General features: G+C 44.4%; 1 long non-coding RNA gene across 1 annotated transcript in view; it reads left to right on the forward strand.

The window, feature by feature from the left end:
• LOC144771708 (uncharacterized) overlaps positions 1-15,826 on the forward strand; it is a 132,030-nt gene that overhangs the window by 64,367 nt on the left and 51,837 nt on the right. The gene's annotated exons all lie outside the window — the stretch shown is intronic.

The raw sequence follows: 15,826 nt of genomic DNA on the forward strand, positions 1-15,826 counted from the left end.
ATCCTGATGCAAGAAGGCAGTACAAAGGGTCATCTTTCTTTGTCCGCAGGGACTACTGCCACATTACAATTGAGCGCAGATGGCGTTTATGGCAGTTAATCAAACCGTACCAAGACGCTGGCTTTGAGGCAATTTTGTTCCCCCCCGCCAGCCTGAAAGCTATTGTGAAAGGCTTGGTAAAGTTTTTTACCTCTGAGATACATGCCAAAGAGTATCTGGTGCTGGCTCATGCAGAGAAAAGAACTGTATACCCAGTCGGCCAAAGGTGTCCGGGCCGAAGTGCTTAAGACAGGGGAGTTTCAATAGATACCAGGTATATGGGAGCGTTGTTATAGCTATATCTGTTTCTTTTCTTTCTCTGGGTTTATCTCTCTTCTTTCTTGGCAGCTCCTGTTTTTTCTTCTCACTATGGGCCTCTAAATTAAAGAGAGGAATCTGCGCTCCAGAGGCTGTCTTCATGCTATAATTCGATAATTTAGGTCATAATCACGGCTTGGTGCATATGGAGGCAAGGGGGTGAGGGGCTACAGCGTTTCCCGCTAACTCTATCACACGGTTGGTCTGGATGCTTTCAAGGGTAGGGGGAGGGATAAGGGAGAAGGGGGTACAAGGGGGGGTCTTGGGCAGGGGGATTACTCAGTAAAAAGTTAGTATGCAATTTGCAGCTAAAGAGTGTCTTGTGCTTATTAGAATTTTGGGAACCATTAAAAATTGATGAACAATGTATATATGAAAGTCAATCAGAAAATTTACTATTTAGACAGTGCAATGAGGAAGGGTGTATGTACAGGCAAGAGGATACATTGCCACTATGGTTAAGATATGCAGAGCCTCTATAAATATCTGTGGTCTAAACAATGGGACTGAAAGGAGGATGATTAGCGACAATGTTCAATTTCTACAAGCAGATTTGTTGCGTCTTCTGGAGACACACCTAGCTTGCAATGACAGTAGTATTCTTAACTCCTTAGGCTTAAAACTCCCACCCATACAACGCAAGAAGCGAGAAATAAGGGGGTTGCCATTCTTATGAAATGTGTGGTCATTATGCATGGGAGAAAGGCTGTAGACAAGAATGGTAGATGGATTATTATGGAATGCAGCGCTGGGTCAGAAACATTTACACTATGCTCCGTCTATGCTCCAGTTTTGGACGATCGTGGGCTGTTAAATTTCTTAGCAAGAGAGCTACCATCTTGGCCTTCTCCTTACGTAGCGTGGGGTGACTTTAATATTAATTGATCTATAGGAGATACAGAGAAGAATGAGGAATCCCACAAAGGGCGGATACCGAAGTCAACCAGGGCAATGAAAAACTTCTTAAGGGATATCGGTCTGGTGGATGTATGGCCTAGTCTGAGGGCTTCGGAGCCAGGCTATACTTAATATTCGGCACACCATGGCAAGTTTGCAAGGCTTGATTATTTTTTAATCTCACCATCCCTTCTCCAGGAGGCCCGGTTAGAGCTCTTTCCGAGGGTAATGTCAGATCACAACCCCCTTGTTATTTTTAATTCTCCCTGGAAGGGCTAAGAAAGGAGCACAAGAGGTGGACTTTTGGGAGAGCACTCCTTTCAGATCAGGAGTACGTTGAGTATATGAAGGGGTGGAATGCAGAGTTTTTCAGCAACAATAAGCCCTCAAGTAATGATTTAGGATGCTGGCAAGACGCTTCGATATAGTTTGATTAAACAGAAAAAAGGAGCAGCCAGGTTAAAGGGTTCTATCAAAGATTCACCCTTCTCAAAATAGAACTAATTAATACTGTGAATAAAGGAGGCAATAGCACCTCAATTATGAATCTAATAGCCGTTACTAAAGCCTCTTTAAATTATTATTTAAATGCAGAGAAGACAGCAGGTAGATATCTTGCTTAAAGGCAGCAGTGTTATGAATGTAGCGAGAATGTTGGTTGATTGTTAACAGTCAGGGCCAGGCAACAAATTGCTGCAGGACATATTAAGCAGGTTATGAGCAGGGAGGGTGACATAGTCTCAATCCCCACAGATATTAGGGAGGTGTTCAGTGGTTTTCTATGAGGAATTAAATACTGCATTACCTGTAGTGAGCCTCATAGGCAGGATGAATGGGGCGAGTTTGCTCCAAAGGTGAGGGTCCCCCAGGAAGAGTACCTCCTGCTGGGGTCGGACATTTCCCAGAAGGAGTTTCATCTTGCTCTTCAAGCTCTTCCATCAGGTAAGGCCACAGGAACTGACTGTATTCCGTCAAAATGTTATAAATCCTTTGTCAATTAAATCACCCAGGAAATATTTAGATTATTTAAAGAGGTGAAGGAAGGGGCGGCACCAGCAAATACATGGGGTACTGCCAATGTTGTTATTTTTTTAAAGAAAGGAAAAGATCCCATGAATCTGGGCTCCTACAGGCCTATAACACTCTTAAATAGCAACACTAAGCTTTACTCAAAGATCCTCGCTCCTCGATTGAATAAGGTAATGCACCATCTGGTTTTAGTATTGCAGCACGGATTTATTCAGGAGAGGGGGACTGTTGACCATGTGTGTCATTTCACTTTTGGATGCTACTGAGGTCCTCACAAAACCTATGTGGGTGGCCTTTTTGGATGCTGAGAAGGCCTTCACTAGGGTGTTATGTGGGTATCTATGGAGGGTCGAGGGTCGTGGAAGCCAATGGTCTAGGGGGATCCTTTATCGGGTTCTGTACTCTATTCCTACAGCAGGATTGCAGATAATGGGTGAAGAGTCCGGGACCTTTTCAATTGGCAGGGGAACTAGACAAGGGTGTCCCTCATCTCCCTTGCTATTCACTTCATATATAGATCCCTTCGCTAGACGGCTGGAGGCACCTCCAGATATTCTGCCTATAACTCTACATGGCTGGGATATGAATTTATTGGCTTATGCCGATGATGTGGCAATTATTATGACCGACCCTGATAGGGCATTGCTTGCGGTGGAAACCATTGCAGAAAAGTTTGGGACACATTCAGGGTTTTCTTTGAACAAGATAAAGACTCAGATCTTGACACATAGATTATCACTGCCACTGATATTAGTATTGTGGAGGTCGCAGTTTTATTAGGAATACACATCACTGCAACGTTAGATGATATTGTCGACATAAACTTGGCTCCTATAAAGGGGAAAACAAAGAATGATTGCAGTGTTGGGATAATTTAAAGTTGTCTATTTTTGAACGATGCACTTAAAATGATGATTTTACCTAAATTACAGTTTATTTTTCGAGCGATTCCTTTAGAAATACATAATGACTGGTTCAGGTTAATTGAGAGAGAAGTGCCGAGATTCATTTGGTTGTATGGTAGAACCAGAAGATCCAATGTATTTGTCCCTCCCTAAGGGCAGAAGCGGGCTGGTGCTTCCCAACTTTAAATTGTTTAACCTCGCCGCATCTCTGCAATATTAGTTGCCCCTTTTCAGTACTAGGTCTAGAGAAGAATATGGCCCCAGTTTTATTTCATTAATTTATGAGATGATGATCAGATCACGGGCTAATGGATACCTCTTAAAGGTCTTAAAGGTCTATGAACCAAGTTATTTTAAAAGAACACGGTTCAAGACTCTGATTACCGCATTCCGCTTCTGGGCATGTGTCCAGAAAAAGCTGGGAATGGGTGTGTTTAGTAGATATACCCCATTGGTTGGTAATGATCAACTACCAAAGGTTTTGCAGGATGACTGTCTGCCAAGGTGGAAAAAGGGTGGTTTGGGATAGAGGATATGCTGGCTGAGGACCATATAGCATCGTTCGAAATGGTTAGGGAAAAATGTAACATGTGTCATCGGGACCTCTTCAAATTTTTGCAATTAAGGGATTTTCTCCTTAAAAAAGCAGGCGGAGCCGCTGGCTTCTCAAAAGTATCCCTGGTGGAATTATTAATAAGGCCCTCTAGTACTATGATCTCACAATTATATAACTGTATTCTGAAAGATGTGACGGTCGGTGTGGATAGGCATGGACGGAAGTGGAACGACAGGCTCTGGGTCCAGGAGTCTCATTTTTTGTAATCACTGGAGATGGGCAACTCTATACTATGTTCTACAAAACTGCGGGCTCAACATTTTAAAACCCTCTTCGATTTGTACATCATGCCTGCAAAAATAGCAAAGTGGGAAGGAGTGGAAGGGACCCAGTGGTTCAGGTGCAAGACATATGGTGTGGATCTAGTTCATATTTTTGAGACATGCCCAAAAATAGAACCTATTAGTTGAGAAATAGCGGGCTTTCTGAGGCATATATTGAAAGAAGATGTCCTGCAATGGCAGTGCTCAGTACTAAGTAAGATTAAAGGAAAGAGGATCTGGGGCAATTATCATATGAATGGCTCAACTTGCCCCGGCAGTATGAATACCAAACGTTTGATTAGGGTCCTTTTTGTCTGTATTTTAAAAATTTGTGATGAATTTGTATGAATTTTGATGGCACAGGTGTATGTACTGCATTACCATTTATAACATCCTAGATATTTCCATGGCACCCTGTGTTCTTTAAATACCAAAAACGGGAAGATCTTAGTAGCCTAGTCTTAGGATTGCTTAATTTCAGGTCCATAGGTTTGTTCACTTTTCTTTTTTGAATGATGTAAGGGAAATATGGTATCTTGAATTGTATGTATTTGCATTTTTGCTCTTTGCTGCATTTGCATCTCATCTCTGCGTTATGTTTTTGATTTACGTAAAAAATAAAAAATTATATATATATTTTTTAATAAAAAAAAGAAGCCCTGTGATTTGACAGAGTGGTTATTTGCTATTAATATATTCCTACTGAATTTGTCTTTAAGACTGGTGCTCTTACCTAATGAAATGTTCAGACTGGTCGAGATCTGTTGACCAATTACCATGTATGCTTTTAGTAAAAACCAGTATCCATGATCACATCATTGTTTTCCCATGCTTTCTGTTGATTGGAAAATCAGGCACACGTGTGAGAGAAGCGAGAGAAGCAGCGAGGAGACCGCAGCGGCGTTCGTCTGCCGCTTGCTGTTGCTGTTTGTACACACTATCCAAACAGACTTTTGTGGTGTGGCCCCTGAACCCTGAACCTCCAGGCCCCTGAACACCGGACACTTTCAGGTCCGTGGTCCGTGAACTTTACTCGCTGCCCTGCTGTACCTACAAGAAGCGAGGCTCCGTGGCGTTTTCGTGAAGGTGGTGTGGAGCCGAGGACTTTTCTGCTGTCTCCACCACCCCACCCCGCTGCTCCGCTGTTCCGCTGCCCGGTGAGTGTGCTGGGGGAAGCGAGATACAGAGAGTGTCGAGCGGGGAGCAGGGCGCAGGGACGAGTTCTGGTACAGTTTCTTTCTTCTCAGCCCAGTTATTTAGATGCCTCGTTTGTTGCATCGGGACAGGATCTATTAAAGAGACAGTGCCAAAGGGAAAGCGGCCAGAGGTAGCAGAAGAGTAGGCGGCTGAAAGCGGTAGCCAGGGAAAGCAGACTGTGAGCCTCTGGTACCCTTTGGAACCTTCTGCAATCCTGGGTTAACAGCACGGAAATCTACCTCCACTGCCCTGCCTTCCCATCACCACAAGGGTGCCGCTGTATGGGCGAGGGCAAAGGAAAAAAAACAGCAAGGAGAAACAAAAAAGGAAAAAAGGAAAAGAAGCAACAACCGGGAGTAGGAACATAGAAAGGGAGACAATAAGACAAGACAAGACAAGAGAAGAAGATCACTATGAGATCCGGGAGATCAAGGGATCCTCAAGTGCCCCTGAACCCAACTAAAAGATCTAGGAGAGCAAATAAAGCCAACAAGAAACTAAATATAGACTCTATGAGTGCTGGCAAAGATGAATCGAAGAAAGGGGCGGTGGAAGGCGAAAAAGAAGGTGGTGGAAATGAGCGTCTGATCCCCCTGACCCCCTTTCTTCCAGGCCACCCTAGCCCTGACCTTTCGCGAAATCATAAAGGGTCAAGCTTCCAACCAAAAATTTACACAAAATTTTCATTCATAAAGGACGCTGGCTCGGTCCTTTGCTTGAACACCCGGCAGCCCAATAACCTGCCAACTCCGATATCACCGGTTTCTTACGCCTCAGTACAAGAAACCCAGGAAGAGCAAATGAAAGAGCCAACGAGAGGGGTGAAGAGAAAACCCCCTCCAGAGGCAATGGACGACGAAGATAGAGAAAACAGAGAAGGAGAAGGAGGAGAAGAATACCACATAGATGGAAAATCACAGTGGAACCTGCAGTGAGTATCACAGAGGGGTGACCTTGCCGAAGACCACTAGGGAGTGGGGCTCTGTCCTCGATCCTAACCCGGGCCTTACCCCGGCCCAGGCGCAGAATTTAAAAATAACGGCATCATTGAGTAAGCAGAAAATCTCCACCGGAGTGCCAATACCACAGGTCCAATAACAGACAGGATCCAAAAGGACACCATCACATCAAAGGGAGTAAAATGCTTCCCAGAAGACTGGCTCAACATCGCCAGAGACTCTGAGGAAACTCAAATGACGTCTAAGGTGCCCAGCAGATGCGACGACTCAGAAGCCCCAGCAACAGCGCCTTCAGTAGCCAGCTCACCAAATAATTTGAATTCATGGAATTCGTGGATTTCAGGTCCGGTAACAAATGTATGGCAAAGGTTCCCGAGGTCTACCACGGGACCTTAAGTCTGAGAAAAACACATCCTCATCACAAAATCTTAATCAAGAGCAACCAGAACCTTGCAAAGGCACAGGAACGACCGCAGCCCAAGATAACAAAATAAAGGGGCAGTCGCCCGCCGGGCATCTCTCCACGGCTCCGGAGCCGTTCGTGGCCCAGGCACAAGTCCACCACCCGGCTCAGTTCAGGTATCCCCTAACCCCTCCTCGAGTTAACCTTCCTGTGCCGGTCTGCTCAGACCCCATTAAACCAAAAGCTTCGGTCCCAGAGGCCTTGTATCCCACGCAAGAAGAGTGGGAAGAATTGGTCGCCTTGTACACTTCACCGTCTCACTCAGCCCCAAAAGAAGCTGCCCCAAAAGAAGCTGCAACAAGCCCAAAAGAAGCTGCAACAAACCCAAAACGAAACGCCACACAATCTAGCACCACGGCCCCAACACCACACGCTAAGGTAGACATATGGGAATCTCTCTTGCACACAATGCAACTGTCTGTCAATGCCATCCAATACCAATCGGATAAAATGGACTTACAGCTATCAGTCTTGCACTCACTGTCAGTCTTTGTCTCCAACATCGACAACAAGCTAGCCGAACTGAACAGTCTGGTCAAAAGGGCGCAAGAGGAGACAGCACTCATTCAATCAAACTGCCCCGGCATAGCAATTGTGAATAAGCTGGCCACACTCCCTGAAGCAATGGACAATCTCCTTATAGGAATCAATGAGGCAGTTAAAAGCAGCTCACCAATGGCTCAACTTGAGAGGAATAATAGTGCAAGGGAAACAATCAACCGGGGAATCTTGACATCATCCGAGGGCCCCCCCCTCAATCACAAGATGAAAAGGTGACAAGGGATAAGGAAAATGCAGCGCTCTTAAGAGCAAAAGGACACACCTGGGGAGGAGACACTCCAATATCAGCAAACAGTGACCCAGTTCTCACTCTGGATCCGAACCTAAATGAAGCCCTACGGAATCAGGGTCGCTCCCCAAAGCGGGGCAGAAAACAAAAGAGGAAGGGCCGCAAGTCAAAGCAATGGGCTTTAGGTGATGGTAAAGCTGGGATTAACCAAGTCAGTATTTTGTACTCAGACCCAAAGCTGGACAAGTCAGCTCCAACGAGTCCTGAGACAGATACGGAATTGGACGCATGTCCCTTCCCCAACCAGGATCATTGGCATAGGGTCCAAAGGAAAAAGAGTCAGAAAACACTTTCTTCTAACACGACGACTACAAAGAAAGCTGACGGCCCAGCCCTGAGGAGCAGCGCAGAAGTTACAAATCCTGACAACAGCAAGGTCCTGGACAAATGTGGGGAAGAAGCCACCAGTGACCAGAGCACCACAAGAAACAAAAAACCACCTCCCAACGCAGGCAACGGGGCACAAGAAGAGCAGCCTCGAGATGTCACATCAGTAGGAAACCATCTAAACCAGGATCTACAAGGAGCTGAACAACCAAAGGCCGATGACCAGAGAATGCAAACAGAGGAACCCACCAGGGTTGAAACCACCCCCGCAAGCCCACAGAGTGGTCTTAACAGGTCAAAGACGTATCTCAGCAACCCCTCAATATTACTAATCCCGGAATACACTTCAAGGGGCGCTTTTGATATCCTAAACAGGGGTAACATTCTACGCTTGCTAAACTCCATAGATAGCCTAACAAACATATCCTCCAACGACCTGGACTTAGTAGAATTTATAGTCTCACCAGGACATCCAGGGGTGGAAGTTACCAAGACAACATGGGCCACAATAGAGTTGGCCGAGAGCGTGCTCATTGAACAAGCGAAGCTTAATAGCTGGGGCATAATACTTCGCCCATTTGTTAAACCAAGATACCCAGATTTCTTGGCATGTGATTTCCTACATCGGAAGGCACAAAACCAGGCCAACCATGACCCTCACTCATTCTCAGTACTGCGAGGGGCTCGCAGCAACACCCCCAACGGCTCAGAACGAAAAGAACTCGGCGTTAGAAGGAAACTTGCCGCTGTAGAGCGTACCAATCCAGACTGGACATGGTTGTCCAGGACAATTAATAATAAGTCCGAAAAACACTGACATGATAAGTCAGTAACTGGGAAGTCCTTCAAAAACTTCAGATTCTGCTCCTGGAACATCAACAGCATTGGGGATAAGATCGCGGACTCAGAACTAAAAGTTTACATGCAAAGCTTCGACATCATAGCCCTGCAAGAAACTTGGTCAGACTCCCCGCCTCTACTCCCAGGCTTTGCCATGAATTTTATCCCTCCAACCCAGTATGCAAGATTTGGCCACAAAAAAGGTGGCCTTGCCATATACAGTTCATTAAAAAGCACGCGGAAGGTGGAGCCGCTTCAATACAACCTAGACTCTCCGAATGCAATGCAAGTATTACGAATCTCTATTCATGGTCAGGGAAAGACGGAGGAGATAATTCTAATAAACCTTTATCTACATCCCCAAAGGAAAAAGAAGGGGGCCGTGCAACTGAAAGAAGAGCTCACTAAGCTACTAACCGCAGAGAATACAAATAATCTGATTGTTAGCGGCGACTTCAACCAGAACATGCTCAATAAGCCGGCCACTGAAGTCATCACTGGCGAGGACTAATTTGCATTGGAACAATACCCTCAGGACAACTCTTCAGGGGGAAGAAGCACAAAAGCAGCTCAGCGACTTTTAATAACTCTTGAAGAACTTGGTCTTCGAGCGCTTAACGGGAGATTCCCAGGGGATCGGCCCCAAGCAGCAACATTTCATAACACAACAACCAGTTCAACAATTGATTTCACTTTCCTCTCAGGCAGTTTGTTTCAAGCAACAAATGACTTTCACATTGGCTCAATTGACTACAGTGACCATTTACCACAGGAAGTGGTACTAGAGGCTTTTATAGCGCACAGACAAATGCGTGCCATCGGAAACGAACTGGTTTATGCAGCAAATGATAGGCGCTTAAAGTGCAGAACAGATGATCCTCCGGGCCTATTGCTCTACGCCAAACAAGTTCTAGGTGAAGCCCATAATGAAACAACAGATTTAATAACTCTTGAAGAACTTGGTCTTCGAGCGCTTAATGGGAGATTCCCAGGGGATCGGCCCCAAGCAGCAACATTTCATAACACAACGACCAGTTCAACAATTGATTTCACTTTCCTCTCAGGCAGTTTGTTTCAAGCAACAAATGACTTTCACATTGGCTCAATTGACTACAGTGACCATTTACCACAGGAAGTGGTACTAGAGGCTTTTATAGCGCACAGACAAATGCGTGCCATCGGAAACGAACTGGTTTATGCAGCAAATGATAGGCGCTTAAAGTGCAGAACAGATGATCCTCCGGGCCTATTGCTCTACGCCAAACAAGTTCTAGGTGAAGCCCATAATGAAACAACAGATCTAATTACCAGCTGGGAAAACTTTGCAGAAATATTACGCAAAAATATGGGAAAAATACAGAGGAAAAAACAGCTCGAAGGAGGGGCCAATGCTCCCAATCAAATTCAGCACTACAGTCACGCCTTTAAAAACAATGCTCACCTAAAAAATCTAAAAACTCTCATCGGCCAAAAATTACGAAGGGTAAGGACAGACCCTGTTGCCAAGGATGAACTGAGGTTGTTAAAACAGGATTGCAGGAGGCTGTTCTGGCGTCTTAAGCGAGAAGCAGAAGAGTCCTTGTGGGCCAAACTCTTATATGACGCTAAATCAAACAATAGCGCCCTATTTTGGAGAATGATCAACAACTTGTCTAAGACGCGGAGTCAAGGCGTCAATTCCTTTGTCCCAGAAGAAGACTGGATAACTTTTCTTAGCACGCACTTCAAGGGTATCGATATCAACATCCAAGGATCGCCTAAACTTATAAAACATACTGAGGATTGTTCAACACTCAGCTATGACCGCCACGGGTCCAAGCAACTTGACAAGACAATTATAATTAAATGCGATTTGAATTGCAAAAGAATTTCGAAGGGAAGACGCGAGGGGGCCCCGGGACCTAACGGGATCCCCCCATATTGTTTAAGCAAGATCCTGACTTTTGGGCGGCTGCCCTTAAACCAATGTTCATCAAGATTTTGCAAACATCATTAATTCCATCATCATGGAGGGGAGCCATTATTTCGCCCATCTTTAAAAAGGGAGACCAAAGCGACCCAAAGAACTATCGGCTAGTGGCTCTGCTCAACAACGAAGCAAAATATTTTGCGGGTCTGCTTCTAGAGGAACTGACATCCTGGGCAGCCGAGGTTTCTGCAATCCCATACAACCAAACAGGTTTTTGCAAAGGCATGGGAACTAACTCTAACATCCTAGCCCTTTCTTTATTAATTGATGCAGCCCAGGAAGCGAATCGCCCACTCTACCTGTGTTACATTGATTATAGCTCGGCTTTCGACCATGTCGATAGAAACCTTCTGTGGGAAAAGCTACATAAGTTGAACATTCCCCCGCTGCTTTTAAATCAATTAATTCTCCTTCATAGCGATACATGGGTGCAAGTTAGGCTGGGCATAGGCAACTACCTTACAAGAAAGATTCCAACATACACAGGGGTAAAACAGGGCTGTGTACTTGCCCCAATGCTTTTTAATCTTTTTATGGGAGACCTATCTACACTACTGAACGAATGCAACTCCCACGCTCCAAAGCTAGGGGGTTCTCAGATCTCAAACTTATTCTACGCAGACGACCTGCTACTTATCAGCCAGACCCCGGTTGGCCTCCAGCGGCTGTTGGACATCACCTCAAGATATTCTGCTGCCAATAGGCTTAACATCAACCGCGAAAAATCAAAAGTTATGTGCATCAACCTTTCCGAGAAGAAAGCAACACGTAACTGGCTCTTGTCATCCAGAAAGATAGAAAAGGTCTCCGAATATCGATACTTGGGGGTCATCATAGATCATAAGGGCAATTACTTGCCGCAACACGAAGCCATAAAAAGGAGAGGATTAATCGCTGCGGTGGCACTCAGAAACTTAAAAAACACAGTCTCTGGTCCCAGCTTACATCCTCTCATAAAGGTTATACAGGCAAAGCTAATCCCAGCCATTACCTACGGTAGTGAAGCCATGAGAGGGAGGGACGCTCCTTTATTAGACCTAACAGTGGCAAAAGCGCTACGTATGATCTTTGGCCTCCCAAAGTATTCATCGCCTGCCCAAATGAGACTAGAGTTCGGGTTACAAAAAGAAGAGCTGGCACGCAAGGGAGCTTATATAAAAACTTGGCATAAATTAAGCAGAGGAGACCCGAAAACCTTAAATGCTCTTTTGTGGAAGGAACTTCAAAACAAAGAAACATGCCCAGCAAGGCGCTACCTGGAGGCAGCCATTGAGGACCTTGGCCTACAGCAACTTTGGGTACTTCCATGCTCAACAGCAGTTTTCAAAAAGATGGTCAACAAGACAGTCCGTAATGAATCATTGCTGAGAGACAAAGCCGCCCTAACAGAGCGGGCCCATGGTTGGCTCACAGTCCAATCATACACCGCGCCTTTGCCTCAAACATACCTACAGATAGGTTTTACCCAAAAAATAAAGGAGAAATTCTTGAAATATCGTTTAGGGCTACTGCTGTCAGCGGCCCACCTACCCCCATGGTTACGGCCACATTTGCCAACAACATGTCGACTCTGTGGTAACGGCAAGGAAAATATAGTCCATTTGATCACTACTTGTGCCAAGCTCACCCAAAATCGACACGTCCTCCTGCGACCAATTTTCAACAACCGTAAGATACGGTCCTGTAGACAAGCAGTGCTAGCCTGCTTCAAAGGGGATGACATCCAACTGAGTTGCCGAATGGTAAAATTTCTTGAAACAGCTGAGGCTTGCTTCAAAATTCAGAAAGAACCGAACAAATTGAGTAGCACTGCAAACGGTCAAAGGGACGAGCTCAATGGTACCCCAGACGACAAACGTCCAGAGCGACATCTCTGACTCTCCTTTACAATGACTGACACAGATCATACAATAGGGACATTCTGATCTGTTATTATAACTTAACCACTTTCTTTTGTATGATGGCATAATTTTATCTTCTTTTGGCCGCTAGGGAGGTAGTTTAGCATTTTAAAAATCTTTCCAGGATAAATAGATCGTTCGATAATATGTTAGCCTTTTTCTTAATTGTGTTACTGCCACCTTACTATGTATTCTTGTTTGTTTTATGGACGGAATCTTTGGTTTTAACATGTTTAAATCTGATTTATGTTTTTTCTTTTTCTTTTTTCATAAATTGAATTTTCTTTCTTTGATATTGTAAAGGTTTTAATTAACCATGCACAATAAAGCATATCTTATGCAGTATCCATGAAAGAAGGGCCTTATCTTTCAAGCCTTTTTGTTATATGCGTCATAAACTCAGTTCAATTTTATCCTTCCATTCATAATCTCCTTCTGGCATCTCGGTAAAGAAGGTATTCAATCCTGGTTGTCTGCACAAGTGTTACTGCATCTCTCAGTCGTGCTTTGGAGTAATCCCGACATTTAAATCTACATCATGCTGTATTATGCGTATTTGTGAACCATACTATCACCCGTGAGGGTATCCTGGCACTGGGCAGGTGTGTGTGTCTATGGTAGGTTGGTTAATGTAAAAAACCAGGGCTCAAGTTCTTACAGAATTTAAGAAGAGAGGAGGAGGTTCTGATGCTGAGAGGGATGTTGTTCCATGCTTTATTCCTACTCTATCAAGAAATATCCCTCAGTGCTGCAATTCCATGGTGCACTAAAGAGCTCACCGCATGGGGTACTTTTGAATAAGATTCCCTGGGGTGCTTGTTGTTTGCAGGTAGCAAGCTATTGCCTGAAGCTTAATTCCTGAACAATTGATGGGCTCTCGACATGCAGTAACCCTGAAGTCAAGGAAATCAACTTGATAGTGACTAAAATGCAGTTTGAGATAACTTTGGTTTAATCTTGAATTTGTGTGCCTCACTCTCCAGACTTTGTCAAATAAGAAATATATTGTCTAATATTTTCTTGATCTCAAAAAACTGTTGACAAGCCTATACTCAAGAGTTATGTACAATGTTAGTGTACAGACTATTCACATCTAATGTGATCAGTAGGTAATTCTTCTCTCAGTGGATGCCTTCTATACATGAAAGGAAATCCCTGACATCTAGTATATACAAAGGTAGGGAGGAGGCATACTGTCTTAGGAAGATATCAATGTGCAAAAAGTGTATTCTTCAATAGGCTACCAATCACAAATACAAGTGGGCGTCCAGAAGGATTGACAAGATCCTTGTGAATTGTGGGTAATAAATAACAGATGGGGATTCTGGGATTCTCACATTTCAGGAACTGAAATTCATCCCAGTCAATCACACCTGTTTTCTGCCTGTCCAATGGAAGTTATATATAATCTGCATTATACTTATTCACAGTTGTTTTATAAATAGAAATATAACACAATCTATCCATGACATGGTGAAGTCCATCTCCCTGGAGAGGACAAGCACATTCTCACCCTTATCTGAAGGATGTAACACAATGTCATTGTTAAACCATGAATTGTTTTATCTTGGCTCCATTCAAACAATCAATCAATCAAATCAAACAGTATTTGTAAAGTGCAAGACTGCTACCCTAGGGGTATCTGGGCCCTGTGTCTCCGCCGAGGAGCCAGGTCTTGAGCCTCTTTCTGAGGTCTGCCAGCAAGGAGGCTGTGCAGAGCTGGAGGGGCAGGATGTTCCAGGTCTTGGCAGCGATGTAGGAGAAGGAGCAGTCACTGGTGTGGCAGGAATGGATGCAGGGTGTGTGTGTGAGGGCGACTGAGGAGAAGTGGAGGTATCTGGAGGGTTGGTGGAAGTTCAGTCGACGAATGTTGTCGGCAGGTCCGAAGTCATGGATGGCATTGTAGGCATGTGTGAGGACCTTGAACTGGCATCTTTTCTGGATGAGGAGCCAGAGGAGGTCTCTCAGGTGGGGGGTGATGTGGGTTTGTTTGGGGAGGTCCAGGATGAGTCTGGCTGCAGCATTCTGTATGGTCTGGAGTCTTCTGAGGAGATGGGTGGAGATGCCGGCATAGAGGGAGTGGCCGAAGTCGAGGGACCTGGTGACAACGGCCTGAGTGACGGTCTTTCTGGTGTTGGTTTAGATCCATCTGAAGATTCTGCGGAGCATGCGAACTGTGTGGAAACAGGAGAAGCAAATGCATTGCATTGGACCTTAACAAGGAAAAGGTACACCCTAAAAATACTTTGTAGGTCTAGGAGTTAGGAGGAAAAAACAATCAGAATCTAGCAAACCTCCCACATGACAGGTATTTCTTCTATGTGTGCTTATTAGAGCTCCATGGGCTGATCATAACTCAATTTATTTAATCATAAACATGTACATACTGCTGAAAACAAGGAACCAGCAATATTGGAGATCACGAGGAAAGCACAAGGCTCAGATGACATTATCCATATTTTCAACTTATCTCCCCTGACATTAAGTTAGGAGGAGTGTTCTCTGCTTAGTAGGGGCTTGTCCTTTGTGCCTAGCACTAGGAACAGCATTTTTAAGTAGCATCAGGATGTTTTTGTATTTTTCAGGATAGTAAGGCTTAGAAAATTATTTTTGCAAAACACCTTGGAAGATTCAGAGCCTAGGGCCATATGTATCAAGCCCTTTTCCCATTCGCAAACGGGCCGATTCTCAGAATCAGCCCGTTTGCGAATGGAAAAAGGCCTTTTGGGATGAATCATCCCAGAAGACATCGCAAATTAGAGAATCGTAAAATTTACGATTCTCCATTTTGCAAAAGCATTTAAGGGCTCGCAAATTGTGATTCCTTAAATGCAATGTAACAAGCACCCAAGTTGTGCGATTTCTCCTTAAGAAATCACAAATTACCACCAACTTTAAGTTGGGGGTAATTTGCGATTTCTGAGAAAAATGCACGTTTTGGCATTTCTCAAAGTGCCATGTGGCGCACATACATGCCATATGCTCACACATGCTCATTTCAGGGGAGCATCAGAGTGTCCATATGACACCTTTTAAATTATTCTCAATTTGCGAAGGTATTCCTTAATTGCGATTCACAATTTGCTAATCGCATTTAAGAATGCCAAGAAATCGTGAACTATTTGCTAATTTTAAAATACATCTCATCCATCAATGCCAGCACTGAACCCCTATCCAAGTATGTGGATGCATTTTTGTGCCCCCTGACTAGGAATTATCAGTCCTATATTAGAGACTCTTGCAAAATCATAGC

Source organism: Lissotriton helveticus, chromosome 8 (assembly GCF_964261635.1).
Source record: "Lissotriton helveticus chromosome 8, aLisHel1.1, whole genome shotgun sequence".
In the NCBI taxonomy this organism is placed as follows: Eukaryota; Metazoa; Chordata; class Amphibia; order Caudata; family Salamandridae; genus Lissotriton; species Lissotriton helveticus.